This window comes from Ascaphus truei, unplaced genomic scaffold (assembly GCF_040206685.1).
Source record: "Ascaphus truei isolate aAscTru1 unplaced genomic scaffold, aAscTru1.hap1 HAP1_SCAFFOLD_517, whole genome shotgun sequence".
Lineage (NCBI taxonomy): Eukaryota > Metazoa > Chordata > Amphibia > Anura > Ascaphidae > Ascaphus > Ascaphus truei.
Window position 1 is genome coordinate 43,065 of NW_027456848.1, and position 17,255 is coordinate 60,319.

General features: G+C 50.1%; 1 long non-coding RNA gene across 1 annotated transcript in view; it reads left to right on the forward strand.

Moving 5' to 3' along the window:
• The first annotated feature begins 2,517 nt into the window (after positions 1 to 2,517).
• The window catches only part of LOC142485033 (uncharacterized), a 41,912-nt gene continuing 27,174 nt past the window's right edge, over positions 2,518 to 17,255 (forward strand). The window contains exons 1-2 of the long non-coding RNA XR_012798351.1: positions 2,518 to 2,556; positions 3,135 to 3,240. This is a non-coding gene — a long non-coding RNA (uncharacterized LOC142485033). The remainder of the gene's footprint in view (positions 2,557 to 3,134; positions 3,241 to 17,255) is intronic.

Below are 17,255 nucleotides of genomic sequence, written 5' to 3' on the forward strand. Positions count from 1 at the left end.
TGGGACTTGGTATCGCGGTTGGAGTTTTCCTGCTGGGATCCATATTGGAGGTGGGGGCAGACACCTTCAACACTAAGAGCTGCAAGAGATTAGAGAGGAACCACCATTCCACTATCCTAAAGAGCAAGAGCGCGGACTGGACTCAATTTTCTCAATTATATTGCACCAGATATCAACTTGATTTAATGACACCGATTGAATTGAACACACCTGTGAGTCATATAATGTTTATTAACATGAGGGACTATTTAACACCAGATAGCCCCTTTGGTGTCCATCCCCTGATGAAATCCGCAAAGGCGGAAGAAACGCGTAGGGACGGTTTACATTGTAACTACGGTGGCTGACCTGCCTTCGGCACCAGAGGGAGACCAAGGAAACACAAGCAAAGTCCTTCCGGTATCCAGTACCACATGCGTGGGAGTAATGGCGGACGCACGCTGCTGAGAAGCTCCTGACGGATGGTTGATATACACCCTGGAGAAAACGGCGTTCTCAAGTACTGGAATACGAACTAATCGTGAGATTGCAGAGCGGAGGTGACTGTGGAGTCTTCGTTTGGTGCATGGGCAGGTCCCATAAAATGCTTGTTTTAATCAGACAAATTGTAAGTGTGCATTTGTCATGTCCATGATTTATTAAATTGTTCATCTGATTTTACACAAGGATCGGGCGCTTTTTCTCTTTTTTCTCTTTTCTTTTTCTAATATATATACATATATATATATATATATATATATATATATACATATATATATATATATACATATAGTATGTATATATATATATATATCATACTATATGTATATATATAGTCTGTTTTATACACACATACACGTGTGTGTGTGTGTGTGTGTGTGTATATGTGTGTGTGTGTGTGTGTATATATATATATATATATATATATATATATATATATATGGTATAACCCAGAGGTGCGCCAAGTGGGGGGGGGGAGATTTTTCGGGGGGGGGGGGGGGTGGCGCGTGGTTGCAGAGGCCCCGCGCACTTCCTCGAGGCATTACCTTGACTCTGCCGGCGTCACTCGTGTCCATGGCAACGCGGTGTTAAATTACGCCGCGGAGTCATGTGACGTCACCCTCGTCAAATGCCGCTGCAGGTCACGTAACGCCGCATCAAGGTGGATTCCACTCTGTAATTCCGGTGTCTCGTCTTGGTTGCGTACCAACTTCCCTTCCGGCGTCAAGACGGATAGTGTGGCAATAACGAGAAGAAAGTACCTACGCGTTTCTTCAGCACACGGCCGATTTCATCAGGGGATAATGCTACAACTCACTCGTAATGGTTTTATAGTCCTACAGTCCAATTGGTAATGGCATAATAGATCACATGTGTTACTGATTTTAGATAATACAGTAATAGATTCTTGTATGACACACACACACACATATATATATATATACACACACATACGTATGTATATATATATATATATATATATATATATATATATATATATATACACACACATACATATATATATTTACACACACACACATACATACATATAAAACGGTCTTCTTCGGAGAGAAGAAGATATATATATGTATATATAAATATATATATATATATATATACATATATATATATATATGTGTGTGTATATGTGTATATATATATTTACACACACATATACACACACATAATGTTATAGGTTAGCGTTGCGTGAACTGGGGGGCGGGAGATTTGTCTGGGGGTGCGCGGGCGGGTGCAGAGGTCCCGCGCTCCTCCCCAAGGCATTTAAATGAAATGCCGGGGATCACGTGAGGCCTCTGCAACAGTAACACTGACCGGGATTCAGATACGTCTCCATGGCAACGCGGCATCATATGACACCGCGGGGTCATGTGACGTCACTCGACCCCGGAGCGTCATTTGCCGCAGCTGGCAGGTAGGAGAGGGGGCGCAAGACCGGGGGAGGCCAGGCAGGGGGACGCAGCTTCAGAAGTTTGCGCTCCCCTGATATAGATTACCATGCCAACAAATTGTAATAGTGCTACAGGGATCAATAAATATTACATTTAATACTTAATTATTGTGATGTTTCTAATCTACTGTGTGTTACAAATAACATTAATATCTTACAACTGAATACATTGCAATAATGTGATACCTATTTATTTGTGATTTAAAGTGTGTTACATAGTGATAAATTATCTAATAAATAAATCTTAAACTAATCCCACACAGTGACTACTTAATTCTGTGAATAAATGTGTTTTTAATGTCATTACTATGAAGGAGATGAAGATATAGTGTACAGTATATATAAATTCCTACCTGCAAACGCCGTCTCAGCCTGTCAGAATACGCGCAGAGTGACCTGTCGTGACACGTCAGGTCACTCTGTAACCGAACCCGGATCTGTGACGCATATGTACTGAGGGGTTGGATCCCCCACGGTTATTTCTTGTTTTATTAATAAATAATTTACTATATTTTAATCTCTGGTGCGCATTGTGTGCATTTTTCTTCTTGTCTGCACAGTGCTTCAGATGCTGCATCTGAAAAAATGCCGGTGGATCGGGATGTGAGGTAGGGAAGTGACGTCCGCGCCGGAACGTTATTGCCACGCCTCCAAATATTCATTGCCACGCCCCCAAATCGCGCCCGAAGCATACCCTGCAAAGCCATAAAAAAGCTCAGACTTCAGCAAGTGTATTGCAGCGTGTGCCTTCCCTCCGTCTGAAATACTATAGACGCAGCCTTATCGACGCTTACTAAATAGGCCCGTGTCTCTCTCTCTCTCTGTGTCTCTGTCTCTCTCTGTGTGTCTCTGTCTCTCTCTGTGTGTCTCTGTCTCTCAAATCAAATCAGCTTTATTGGCATGACAAAAGAACATTTCAGTATTGCCAAAGCGTGAGTAATAGGGGGTGTGGGACAATGATTACACGAATACTAGGGGGTACGGTATAATGGTTATACATTACATTACTTTTGTCTCTCTCTCTGTGTGTCTCTCTCTCATTCTCTGTATCTCTCTCATTCTCTGTCTCTCTCTCTCTGTGTCTCTCTCTCATTCTCTGTCTCTCTCTCATTCTCTGTCTCTCTCTCTCATCCCTGTATGATAGGTATGTTCCAACTCTATTTTTTGCTCTTCTTTTCCGTTTGAGAGGAGGGAGTCCCTCACCTCTTCAGCCACACACCAGGAACGCTGGATTGCTTATAGACGTTCGGAGAGGCGGATACAGTCGTGGATTGCAGGCACTGATTTATCTGGTAAGTACCGCAAACATGCTTGAACAAGGGCCGTAGACATTTTATTTGATGGTTTAGATTATCATTGTCTGTGGTTGTTAGTTATTGGTATTAGAGTTTTTTGATGTTGTTACGAATCAAATACATTTTGAAGTAGTAATCCCCTCCGAACTGGGCATTCCTGGCCAATAATGCCCTGGCTGTAAGAGTTGAAGGGCCCAAGCAAAGCCCCCACCTCTATACACACTAACACTGCAGGGGCATCAGAGTGTCTCATTGTCATGGCAACGGGGGGTGTCACGTGATGTAATTTGTTTAATAAATTATTTTTTAAGGTGTCCCGGTTTTTCATTTTCGAAATCTGGTCACCCTATGTATTTATGCTGCATTCAGTGTTGTAATGTGCTGTAATTGGGTTACATGGCGTACATAGTGTATATACCGCATTCAGGGTAAGTGCTGTATGTGGATTATAAAGTGTATATATGCTGCATTCAGGGTTATAAGGTCGTTTATAGAGTATATACTGCATTCACGGTTACGTGCGGCATGTGGAGTATAAGGTGTATATATGCTGCATTCAGTGTTATAATGTGCTTTAAGTGGGTTACATGGCGGGTATAGCGGATATACTGCAGTCAAGGTTACGCGCCGTATTGGATTATAACGGGTATATATGCTACAGTCAGTGTTATAATGTGCGGTATTTGGGTTACAGGGGTGTATACGGTACCGCAGTGGTGGTGGCGTGCTGTATTTGGATTATATGGTATACACTGCGATCACGGTTACATGCTGGGTTCTGAATATAATGTTTATAGACCACATGCGGGGTTACATGACGGGTCTGGATTATATGGTGTATATGCTGCATGCTTGGCTTCGGGCCATTGCGTGGAGCATATGGTGTGTGTATATACTGCCTTTGGGGGTCATGTGCTGTATTGGTCCAGCGTTACATGCTACATTCAGGACGACGTGGGGTATACGGTGCGTTATGCTGCAGGCAGAGGTATAACGCGTGTAGGGGTTAATTTCACTTCCTGTTCAGCGCAGGCCATGGTAGGGCATGGGTAATCCCTCTTCCTGTTCAGCACTTGGCTCCCTCTATCGTATGGGTAATCCCATTTCCTGTTTAATATACGGCCCTGCGGTTGTATGGGTAGTCCCATTTCCTGTTTAATATACGGCCCTGCTTTTGTATGGGTAACCCCACTTCCTGTTCAGCACATGGCCCTGCTATGGATGGGTAACCCCCCACTCACTGTTCAGCACAGGGCCGCATGCCCCTGGTTTGGTGTGTGTGATCCCACTTCCTGTTCAGCGCATGGCCTGGGATGGTGCGGGTAATCCCACTTCCTGACTGGGCACGATCAGGAAAATATGCTGGTATAGCAAATATGCATGCGGGAAGGGGGTAAAGGGGCGGTTGCAAATAGCAGGCCTAACGCAGCGTGGCGCGATTATCAAAGTCTGGCAGGGGAATTGGGTCTCGACGTATTGGGAGTCGGGACCTTGCTATCATTTGTCCTAAACTTAAGGGCAAGGGGTTTAGCGGGAGGATCCATAGGGAAAAAAGTGACAGGAGTCTCCTTCTTTTTGCAGCTAGAAGGCAAGGGGGACCTAACGAAGGCGTTTATCATCAAAAGGGTCCTAGCGGGGTTAACAAAGGGGACGGCGACAAATGACAGCAGAAGGCCAGTGACACCAGCGATATTAGAAGGTTTAATGCAGGCCACAGACAGAGTGTGCCTATCGGGGTTCGAGGCGAAACTTTTCCGGCTGACGTTTGCATTGGCTTTCTTCGCAGCACTGCGAGCCGGGGAGTTGGTGTGCGCGTCGCGCAAGGGCGAGGGAGGGATGCAGTTTGAGGACATAGTCTTAGGGGAAGGGTGGGTCAAACTACACGTGAAAAGGTCAAAAACAGACCAGCGGGGAAGGGGAGCGTGGATATCTTTGCTAGGGCTACCAGGGACCAAATTTTGCCCAGTGAGCACGCTCAGGGAATACTTGGCATGCAGGCCAGACGGTCAGGGTCCCCTGCTCCTTCACGCGGACGGGGTACCGTTATCTAGATTCCAGTACCTGCGGGTTTACCGCATGTGCCTAAGACACCAGGGCCTCGAAGAGGCACAATACGGGACACATTCGTTCCGGATTGGGGCGGCAACGGAGGCATCACGCGCGGGGCTGTCAGTAGCTGCGATACAAAAGATAGGGCGATGGAAGTCTAACAGATACCGGTCCTATATCAGGCCCGCATTATCTGGTATTTAGCGTGCTTGGATAAACCCCCTCATCCTCTTTATACCTTCACAGACGCCGCACCCACTTGGATAATCGGAGACTCGCTTATACACTGGGCAGAGAAGCGGGCTGTCAAACGCCCATGCGGGGCTAACCTCGGGTTGCGAACGGAGGAGGCAAATGTGGTATGGGGGGGAGGTTGGGGGCTGCGGTGGGCTCAGTTGCTCCCGCGGCTAATGGTGATGGGCAGGGATAGGAGGGCGCCGCAGATCTTGCTCCTCCACGTCGGGGGCAACGACCTGGCCGCTCGACGCTACTTCAAGCTGGTTAATTCAATAAAACACGACCTGGCCCTCATACTCACCAGTTGGCCAGAAGTACAGATCGTTTGGTCGGACATATTGTGCAGGAGAGTGTGGAGGGGCGCGAGGGCACCGGGCGCCATCGACCGAGCGCGGGTCAAACTGAACAAGATGGTGGGGAAGTTTGTGACGCAGTGTGGGGGATGGCAGATCACCCATCCCGAGTTCGACAACAAGTCAACTGGCCTGTTCCGGGTCGACGGCACACACTTATCCGAGATAGGGGCGGACTTGTTCAATAACGAATTGCAGGAGGGGTTTGAGAGTGTCCTTGCGGGGTTGGCGGCACGGTCTAATTTAAGGAGGTTTAAATAGAGCCGTGAGTGGCGGCAGTTCGGGGGTAAGTGCTTGTCCTTGCCAGATGGGCTCGGGGCGGGCGTCGCCCGGGGGTAGGAGCGATTGGGCGGGGTCAAGCTAACGTGACACCCGGGAACCCACTCGCGACAACGGCCGGCTCTTTAGGGGTCGGCCGGGTACGGGGGCAGCAGGCCAAGGCCTGGCTGACCCTCTGACCCCACTCTGGCTTGGACTAGCGCTTACTCCAGTATTATGATTGTTAATAAACAAAGCCGCGGCCTTTTATACCTCCAAACTGAGTCTGCCATTACTTGTCTGTTATATGTGGGTACCGGTTCCAAGTGGGAGGGGGTCCCTCGCAGCCTCCCTGGTCAAGCAATCTATCCAGCCAATTAGGCGAGGGAAGCCCATGACCAGGGGGCAAGCCCCCCTCCCCCTCACCTCGCTGGGATCTCTGGGCCGCCGTCACGGCCCCCCCTGGGGGGGGGGAGGGGACAGGCCTAGGGCAGTACAAAAGAGGCAGCCGGGAGCTGAATCTTCCATTCTGCTCCCGGTCTGCTGCGAAGTTCCCACCCACCCACCCCATTAGCAAGACAGTCGGGGGCAGACGCTTGCCCCCGGCCACTCCGTGGAGTATTTACAATTCCCTTGGTGATAAGGTGTCTGCACTACCTGTAAGCTGTAACATGTACCATCATATTTTACAGGGCAGTGTCCGAAGATCTCCCGAGAAACAAAGGACTGAAGTTCCTTCAGGAGGCTCCAGTTGGTCATTTTGCCACTGTCGCGGCGGCAGTTCGGGGGTAAGTGCTTGTCCTTGCCAGATGGGCTCGGGGCGGGCGTCGCCCGGGGGTAGGAGCGATTGGGCGGGGTCAAGCTAACGTGACACCCGGGAACCCACTCGCAACAACGGCCGGCTCTTTAGGGGTCGGCCGGGTACGGGGGCAGAAGGCCAAGGCCTGGCTGACCCTCTGACCCCACTCTGGCTTGGACTAGCGCTTACTCCAGTATTATGATTGTTAATAAACAAAGCCGCGGCCTTTTATACCTCCAAACTGAGTCTGTCATTACTCGTCTGTTATATGTGGGTACCGGTTCCAAGTGGGAGGGGGTCCCTCGCAGCCTCCCTGGTCATGCAGGAGACAGAAAGGTAGATAGAGACACAGACATAGAGCTACCAGAGAAGGTGTTACATGGGTGAGTGCTGAGTTATTACTGTGACTCTCTGATGCTAACATGACATTAGGTTCTGGGCTCTGCGTCCCACACATGATGAACACCATGACTGTATAAAACTGAGGGGTACATATATATGTATATATATATAGCAACTGTAAATATTACTGTATGTTCATTTGCATGTCTTAGACAGGTCTGCAACCCTGTCTTTCCCCATTATCACCCAGCATACAGCGCTTCCACTGCAGCAAGGGATTCTGGGAAATGACATGCAAATGAGCACTCAGTGCCACCTTTTGTCTCAAGCTCGTATTACACAAGCCAATCCTCAAGCCAATGCATGCCGTTTTAAACACAGCTTTTAGACAGAGGCTGGGATGAGATGCAAAGCCATTAAACCCACTCACAGACATTTTTTTTTTTTTACGGTTCACATACTGTATTAACAACCATTTAGTATCATTTTACAGAAAATAATAAACCGAAAACATCACTATACAATCCTTATATTGCCAAGACAAAAACCAACCCAAAGGCACAAAACCATTCTAAAAAGCCAAACAAAACAACACATTCCAAGGCATCATCTGTGCATCTACTACCAAACACACTCAATACAAAAAAATATGATTACTTCCCATTTCTACACACGACTTTTCGTACTTTCCACAGGACATTTAACATTGCATCTAATTACTTCACGTGTCCCAGCAATTTCTCTAACGCCTCACGGATATGATACGTACTACATTGTATTTCTAATTTTCTTACTTCCTCTTTAGACACCTCTGCTTTTGTGAACTGTACTTTCAGCCATTCCGTTTTTGAAACATTTAACCCTAAGTCACCTGCCTCTTTATTTATATTATTTATCACCTCTTTTACATGCCACTCCCTCGCCTTCCTTTCTCTCTCGCTTTCATAACTTACTTTTGTTCTTCCACTAAGGCCTGCCTTTTCTCCTTTTCCCCCTTTACTTTCCCTAATCTCTCCCCCTTCACCCCCACTCTGTTGGCCTGCCTTTCCATCACTTTCATTCCCACTTACTCCACTTACACTTCCCTGTATTTTAGTTCCCTCCACGCTTATCTGGCTTTGTGAGGACGAGCTATTGCTCTCACTTCTCTCCTTCTCCCTCACCTCTCCCCTAGCCTCTTTTATTTTAACCCACTGTACATGCTCCTTTTTTAATTCTTCATACTGCTCTTTTGTCAGCTGTTTTCTTTGGTACATCAGTTTTTCTAATCTTTCTATTATCTGTTCCTCACTACTCCCCCCATGCTGCTTCCGAAAAATACCAACCCAAAATAGAACATCTCCCACTGCATCTTCAAAATGTTCCATCTTCACTTTTAGGGTTACTTTCCCTGATACTTTTACAACTTTACCCTCTACACCTTCCTCTCTAGGCTCCCCTTTACTCTGGCTATCCTTATCTTCCTTTGTTTCTATCCCTTGCAGATTTTTACGCTTTTGAGCTTTTTCCCTCCTATTTCCATTTCCTCCTCCAAGACATCTTGGGGACCTTCCCTCCCCCTCTGTGCATCTTGAAACTCCATACTTTCCGCCCAGCTAGGTTCCACCACACTCAATGACCGTATTTCCCCCCTCCCCCCCCGCATCTTTCTGATGCACTGCTCCCGTCTCCTCCCCTCCCCCCACCTCCAGTTTCTGGGCCAAGGAGTCCAGGAAGAGATCTTCCTCTTTTTTCTCCACGATATCACTTATAGAACCCGCCAAACCCTCTATTGGGCCACTTGCTAGCATTTCTTCTCTTCTTAAATCCTCCTCATACATTGCTGTTATAGCCGGATCAAGCCCTCCCTGTTGGGAACTCTCCATCTCACAAATTCCCAGACCCTCAACTGTCTCTTCCCCTTCGTCTAGCACAATGTCCCCTTTTGCTGCCTGGGCATATGTCCTTTTTGTGCACTGCCGTGCCAAGTGTCCTTCCTCTCCGCAAAGATGGCATCTCTTAGGGACTCCACAGTTGGCTGCAGTATGTCCCTCTTCCCCGCAATTACGGCACACAATTCCCGTTTTCGTGCAACCCTCCTTTGTAGGTCCAAAAGTGTGGCAATGCCTGCAATATAGAGGCTGTCCCGAGTAAAACAAAAATCCTCTGTCTCCTCTGATATTGAACATGGCCGGTGGGTGTGTCACTCCTCCCGCACATGATGGATCCCGTCTGAACCGTACCCAGAAACGTCTCTTCCCGTTGAACATGCCATACGGATTTTTTAGTTCTTCACCTCCTCTAATCATTTCCCAATACCGGTTCAAAAAAGTCACAATCTCCTCTTTCCTTGCATACGGAGTGTACATGTGAAGTACAAGTGGTCTCTCCTCCAGCATAAAACTTGGGATTACCTTTACATGCAAATGAACATACAGTAATATTTACAGTTGCTTTATGCTTTACTGTGGAGGGTTTTTGTCACTTTTTTACCCACCATAACCTTAATAGTAGTGGTGATTACCTAGTCTAGTCTCAAACCTGCTTTGCCATTAAGACCAACCCCACACTGATGAGACCCATTAAGGTCGAAACAGCTGTGTAGCTGAGCCTGTGTCCCCTTGGCCTTGAGTCATCGTCCCTTCGGGGACTAAAGACTCCTGCTGCTTTTGGGGGGGCACGCCATCTCGAGCTAAGAGGAGTGATCCTGAGTGAGCGGTTCTGAGCGAGCGGATGCGGAAGTGAGGGGCCGGCACCTTTGCCCTGGGACATCGCCTTTACTGGCTAAAGTCCCTTGCTGCTTTTGGGGTGCCGCACCTGAGCTTGGGAGAGCAGAGATGACATCGCAAGCTGGAATGCGCAATTCCATTCGGTTCCTGATCGAGGAGACCGAGAGAAGTCGAGTGAACCTGCTGTGGATAGTGGAGAAGGTGCTGAAGCAATTGATCGGTCTGGACACTGAGAGGATCTTCTGCCTTCAGGATTTCCCTGCACAGGGGATTTATGACCTGACCTGTCATCAAGAAGCGGATGTTTGGTGCACTTTTGAAAAGTGCAAGGAGAAGTCTGGTGACCCGATATTACACGGCATCAAGGTAATACCAAGTTTTATGCTGGAGGAGAGACCACTTGTAATTCACATGTACAATCCGTATGCAAGGAAAGAGGAGATTGTGACTTTTTTGAAACGGTATTGTGAAATGATCAGAGGAGGTGAAGAACTTAAAAACCCATATGGCATGTACAACGGGAAGAGACGTTTCTGGGTACGGTTCAGACGGGATCCATCATGTGTGGGAGGAGTTACACACCCACCGGCCATGTTCAATATCAGAGGAGACAGAGGATTTTTGTTTTACTCGGGACAGCCTCTATATTGCAGGCATTGCCACACTTATGGACATACAAAGGAGGGAGGGTTGCAGGAAAACGGGAATTGTGTGCCGTAATTGTGGGGAAGAGGGACATACTGCAGCCAACTGTGGAGTCCCTAAGAGATGCCATCTTTGCGGAGAGGAAGGACACTTGGCACGGCAGTGCACAAAAAGGACATATGCCCAGGCAGCAAAAGGGGGCATTGTGCTAGAAGAAGAGGAAGAGACAGTGGAGGGTCTGGGAATTTGTGAGATGGAGAGTTCCCAAGAGGGAGGGCTTGATCCGGCTATAACAGCAATGTATGAGGAGGATTTAAGAAGAGAAGAAATGCTAGCAAGTGGCCCAATAGAGGGGGAGGTGGAAGTGGAAATAATGGACACGAGCGGACCCAAGAAAGGGGCGCAAAAACGAAGTTTACAAAGTGACAATGATGTTTGTACAGTTGATGGGGAGGGGAAGAGTGAGCTACGGCAAGATAAGGTGACGAAGTCAAAGTTTTGTGCGCTGGATTTGTCCAGTATTGACGGGAGTGGGGAAGAGGAACAGACCGTAAGTAAAGGAAAAGAGGAAAATAAGAAGTTAGATAGGGAAGCGCAAGAAACTGAGGAGAAGGCAGGCCCTGGTGGTGCGAGTGGAAAAGGTAAAGAGGGAAAGAGTAAGTGTAAAGGGTTTGTTGTTAGTGGAAGCAAAAACGAGTCTTCGCAAGGGATAGAAACAAAGGATGATAAGGATTGCCAGAGTAAAGTGGAGCCTAGAGAGAAGGGTGTAGAGGGTAAAGTTAAAAAAGTATCAGGGAAGGTAACCCTAAAAGAGAAAATGGAACAATTTGAGAACGCAGTGGGAGATGTTCTGTTTTGGGTGGGTATTTTCCAGAAGCAGCATGGGGGTAGTAGTGATGAACAGATAATAGAAAGATTGGAAAAAATGATGTACCAAAGAAAACATCTGACAAAAGAGCAATATGAAGAATTAAAAAAGGAGCATGTACAATGGGTTAAAATAAAAGAGGCTAGGGGAGAGGTGAGGGAGAAAGAGAGTAGCGAGAGCAACAGCTCGTCCTCACAAAAAAGTCAGATAAGCGTGGAGGGAACTAAAATACAGAGAAGTGTAAGTGGAGTGAGTGGGAACGAAAGTGAAGAAAAGGCAGGCAAAAAAGGGATTGTACAGGCAAAAGAGGCAAATTCTGCGGGAGATAGTAAGGGGAGGAGCACCCAGGGAAAGGATGAAGTAGGGCTTACAAAGGAAGAGGTTTTGCACAATCAACTTGCGAGGGGATTTGGGCGGAGATATTGGGATGTGAAAGAGGCAAGGGACGGGTATGAAAAAAGTGTGATGTCTGGATTCCAGTTAGAGGAAAGTAAGAGAGGTTTGGAACGTATGGAGAAAGAATTAAAACAGATGATCGCATCACTTGAGAATAGAGAAAGGGTTTTTGTTTTTAAATGGAAGAATCTTGAAGTATATGGTTCTTATCTTTGTATGATGTTTTGGTTATAGGGTTTTTTCGTAAAGTTATGGTTTTTTTTTCCCTTCTGAAAAGTTTATCTTTGTGTTTGTATATATCTGAAGGATGAAGGAAGAAAATGTAAATATATTATGTTTTGGTGTCTTTCTAATGTTGGGTGACTGTTGTCACTATGGTGTGTTTTTTTGGTTTCCAAAAAAGTCTGTAAACTTAAAAAAGTTGTTGAATAAAAAAGTTAAAAAAAACAAGGTTGAAACATGTCTGTGAGTGGGTTTAATGGCTTTGCATCTCATCCCAGCCTCTGTCTAAAAGCTGTGTTTAAAACAGTGTGCATTGGCTTGAGGATTGGCTTGTGTAATACGAGCTTGAGACAAAAGGTGGCACTGAGTGCTCATTTGCATGTCATTTCCCAGAATCCCTTGCTGCAGTGGAAGCGCTGTATGCTGGGTGACAATGGGGAAAGACAGGGTTGCAGACCTGTCTAAGACATGCAAATGAACATACAGTAATATTTACAGTTGCTTTATGCTTTACTGTGGAGGGTTTTTGTCACTTTTTTACCCACCATAACCTTAATAGTGTGTCTATCTATCTATCTATCTATCTATCTATCTATCTATCTACTATATATTTGTGAAAGTGTTCTGTGGCCGTTTCTGTATGTGTCTCCCTGTGTCCCCTGTGTCCCTAGCGGCAATCCCATTGGCTCCCTTGGCCCGCCCCCGCACACCTCTCATTGGCCGGACACACACATACACTCACACAGAGATACACGGAGACACACGGAGACACACACAGGCAGGACACGGAGACACACACAGGCAGGACACTGAGACACACACAAAGATAAACACACACTGAGACACATACAGATACACACACACACACTGAGATACACACATACTGAGACACACACAGATACACACACACACACACTGAGATACACACACACTGAGACACACACAGATACACACACACACACACTGAGATACACAGACAGGACACAGATAGACAGACAGGACACAGATAGACAGACAGGACACATACACATATACAGACAGGACACACACACAAACACACACACACACACCACCCCCCCCCCTCTGTCCGTCCCACCCCCATCACGTGCGCCGCCCGGCTCCAGACGGAGGGGAAGCGCGGCCCTCCTACCCCAGCCGCTTCCTTACCTCCCCGGCGCTACCTCCCCCTCAGGTAAGTAACTGCGCGTCCCGCCTCAGCTTATGGCGCCAGTAACTCTCCCATTTCAGGCGCGCAGCCTCACGCCTCAGGCCCACACAGGCCCACACAGGGTATGGTATGTGGATTATAAGGTGTACATTTGCTGCATGCAGGGTTATAAGGTGTCGTAAGGTGTCGTAATTGGGGTACATGGCGTATATAGAGTATATACTGCATTCACGGTTACGTGCTGCATGTGGAGTATAAGGTGTATTTATAGAGTGACCATTCGTCCCGGTTTTGCCGGCACAGTCCCGTTTTTTTCTGTGCTGTCCCGGTTGACAGTCCGTCCCGGAAATGTCCCGGGTTTTGCCCCTGGTGACTGGTACCGTGCGCGAGTCGGCGGCGGTGCGCGGAGGCGGCGGCGTGAGGAGGAGGCGGCGGCCGTATTTTTTTTTTCCCCAATAGCAGGATGCCGGGGGCGGGGCTTTAGAGTAGAAGCAGGGGATTGGTTGGAGGTCAGGATTTGCCGGGGGCGGGGCTTAGTATTGGGGACGGATGGTGTGTGTGTGTGTGTGTGTGTGTGTGTGTGTGTTCACCAGAAGGAAGGCTCACAGCTGGCAACTGAAACTGCCGGCAGACTGGAAAAAAGCCTCACTACTTCTGGCTCCCTACAGTGGCATTACAGGTAAGCACCATGTCGCCTGTGTGTGTGTGTGTCTGCCCCCTTCCCAGTCTGTGTGTGTGTGTGTGTCTGCCCCCCTCCCAGTCTGTGTGTGTGTGTCTGCCCCCCTCCCAGTCTGTGTGTGTGTGTATGACTGCCCCCCTCCCAGTCTGTGTGTGTGTGACTGCCTGCCTCCCAGTCTGTGTGTGTATGACTGCCCCCCTCCCAGTCTGTGTGTGTGACTGCCCCCCTCCCAGTCTGTGTGTGTGTGACTGCCCCCCTCCCAGTCTGTGTGTGTGACTGCCTCCCCTCCCAGTCTGTGTGTGTATGACTGCCCCCCTCCCAGTCTGTGTGTGTGTGTGTGTGTGTGACTGCCCCACCTCCCAGTGTGTGTGTGACTGCCCGCCTCCCAGTCTGTGTGTGTGACTGCCTCCCCTCCCAGTCTGTGTGTGTGTGTGACTGCCCCCCTCCCAGTCTGTGTGTGTGTGTATGACTGCCCCCCTCCCAGTCTGTGTGTGTGACTGCCCCCCTCCCAGTCTGTGTATGTGACTGCCCCCCTCCCAGTCTGTGTGTGTGACTGCCTCCCCTCCCAGTCTGTGTGTGTGTGTGTGTGTGTGTGTGTGACTGCCCCACCTCCCAGTGTGTGTGTGACTGCCCCCCTCCCAGTCTGTGTGTGTGACTGCCTCCCCTCCCAGTCTGTGTGTGTGTGTGACTGCCCCCCTCCCAGTCTGTGTGTGTGACTGCCTCCCCTCCCAGTCTGTGTGTGTGTGACTGCCCCCCTCCCAGTCTGTGTGTGTGACTGCCTCCCCTCCCAGTCTGTGTGTGTATGACTGCCCCCCTCCCAGTCTGTGTGTGTGTGTGTGTGACTGCCCCACCTCCCAGTGTGTGTGTGACTGCCTCCCCTCCCAGTGTGTGTGTGACTGCCCGCTCCCAGTCTGTGTGTGTGACTGCCTCCCCTCACTACTTCTGGCTCCCTACAGTGGCATTACAGGTAAGCACCATGTCGCCTGTGTGTGTGTGTGTGTCTGCCCCCTTCCCAGTCTGTGTGTGTGTGTGTCTGCCCCCCTCCCAGTCTGTGTGTGTGTGTCTGCCCCCCTCCCAGTCTGTGTGTGTGTGTATGACTGCCCCCCTCCCAGTCTGTGTGTGTGTGACTGCCTGCCTCCCAGTCTGTGTGTGTATGACTGCCCCCCTCCCAGTCTGTGTGTGTGACTGCCCCCCTCCCAGTCTGTGTGTGTGTGACTGCCCCTCTCCCAGTCTGTGTGTGTGTGTATGACTGCCCCCCTCCCAGTCTGTGTGTGTGACTGCCCCCCTCCCAGTCTGTGTGTGTGACTGCCCCCCTCCCAGTCTGTGTGTGTGACTGCCCCCCTCCCAGTCTGTGTGTGTGACTGCCCCCCTCCCAGTCTGTGTGTGTGACTGCCCCCTCCCAGTCTGTGTGTGTGACTGCCCGCCTCCCAGTCTGTGTGTGTGTGACTGCCCCCCTCCCAGTCTGTGTGTGTGACTGCCTCCCCTCCCAGTCTGTGTGTGTATGACTGCCCCCCTCCCAGTCTGTGTGTGTGTGTGTGACTGCCCCACCTCCCAGTGTGTGTGTGACTGCCCGCCTCCCAGTCTGTGTGTGTGACTGCCTCCCCTCCCTGTTTGTGTGTGTATGACTGCCCGCCTCCCAGTCTGTGTGTGTGTGACTGCCCCCCTCCCAGTCTGTGTGTGTGACTGCCCCCCTCCCAGTCTGTGTGTGTATGACTGCCCCCCTCCCAGTCTGTGTGTGTGTGTGACTGCCCCACCTCCCAGTGTGTGTGTGACTGCCCCCCTCCCAGTCTGTGTGTGTGACTGCCCCCCCACCCAGTGTGGGTGTGTGACTGCCCCCCCACCCAGTGTGGGTGTGTGTGTGACTGCCCCACCTCCCAGTGTGTGTGTGACTGCCCCCCCTCCCAGTGTGTGTGACTGCCCCCTCCCAGTGTGTGTGTGACTGCCCCCCTCCCAGTGTGTGTGACTGCCCCCCTCCCTGTGTGTGTGTGACTGCCCCCCCTCCCAGTTTGTGTGTGTATGACTGCCCCCCTCCCAGTCTGTGTGTGTGTGTGTGACTGCCCCACCTCCCAGTGTGTGTGTGACTGCCTCCCCTCCCAGTGTGTGTGTCACTGCCTCCCCTCCCAGTGTGTGTGTGACTGCCCCCTCCCAGTGTGTGTGTGACTGCCCCCCCCAGTGTGTGTGTGACTGCTCCCCTCCCAGTCGGTGTGTGACTGCCCCCCCCCCAGAGTGTGTGTGACTGCCTCCCCTCCCAGTGTGTGTGTGTGTGTGTGACTGCCCCCCCCCAGTGTGTGTGTGACTGCCTCCCCTCCCAGTGTGTGTGTGACTGCCCCCCCAGTGTGTGTGTGACTGCCCCTCCCAGTGTGTGTGTGTGTGTGTGTGTGTGTGTGTGTGTGTGTGTGTGTGTGTGTGTGTGTGTGTGTGTGTGTGTGACTGCCCCCCTCCCAGTGTGTGTGACTGCCCCCCCTCCCAGTGTGTGTATGACTGCCCCCCTCCCAGTGTGTGTGTGACTGCCCCCCTCCCAGTGTGTGTGACTGCCTCCCCTCCCAGTGTGTGTGACTGCCCCTCTCCCAGTCTGTGTGTGTGTGACTGCCCCCCCTCCCAGTGTGTGTGTGACTGCCCCCCTCCCAGTGTGTGTGTGACTACCCCCCTCCCAGTCTGTGTGTATGTGTGACTGCCCCCTCCCAGTCTGTGTGTCTGTGTGTGTGTCTGTCTGCCCCCTGCCACTGTGTGATGCCCCTCTCCCAGTGTGTGTCTGCCCCCTCCAAGTCTGTGTGTGTGTGTGTCTGTCCCCCTCCCATTCTGTGTGTGTGTGTGTGTGTGTGTGTCTGCCCCCCTCCCATTCTGTGTTTGTGTGTGTCTGCCCCCCCAGTGTGTGTGTGACTGCCCCCTCCCAGTGTGTGTGTGTGTGTGTGTGTGTGTGTGTGTGTGTGTGTGTGTGTGTGTGACTTCCCCCCCTCCCAGTGTGTGTGACTGCCCCCCCTCCCAGTGTGTGTGTGACTGCCCCCCTCCCAGTGTGTGTGTGACTACCCCCCTCCTAGTCTGTGTGTATGTGTGACTGCCCCCCCTCCCAGTCTGTGTGTCTGTGTGTGTGTCTGTCTGCCCCCTGCCACTGTGTGATGCCCCTCTCCCAGTGTGTGTAAGTGCCCCCTCCAAGTCTGTGTGTGTCTGTGTGTGTCTGCCCCCCTCCCATTCTCTGTGTGTGTGTGTCTGTCTGCCCCCTGCCACTGTGTGATGCCCCTCTCCCAGTGTGTGTCTGCCCCCTCCAAGTCTGTGTGTGTGTGTGTCTGC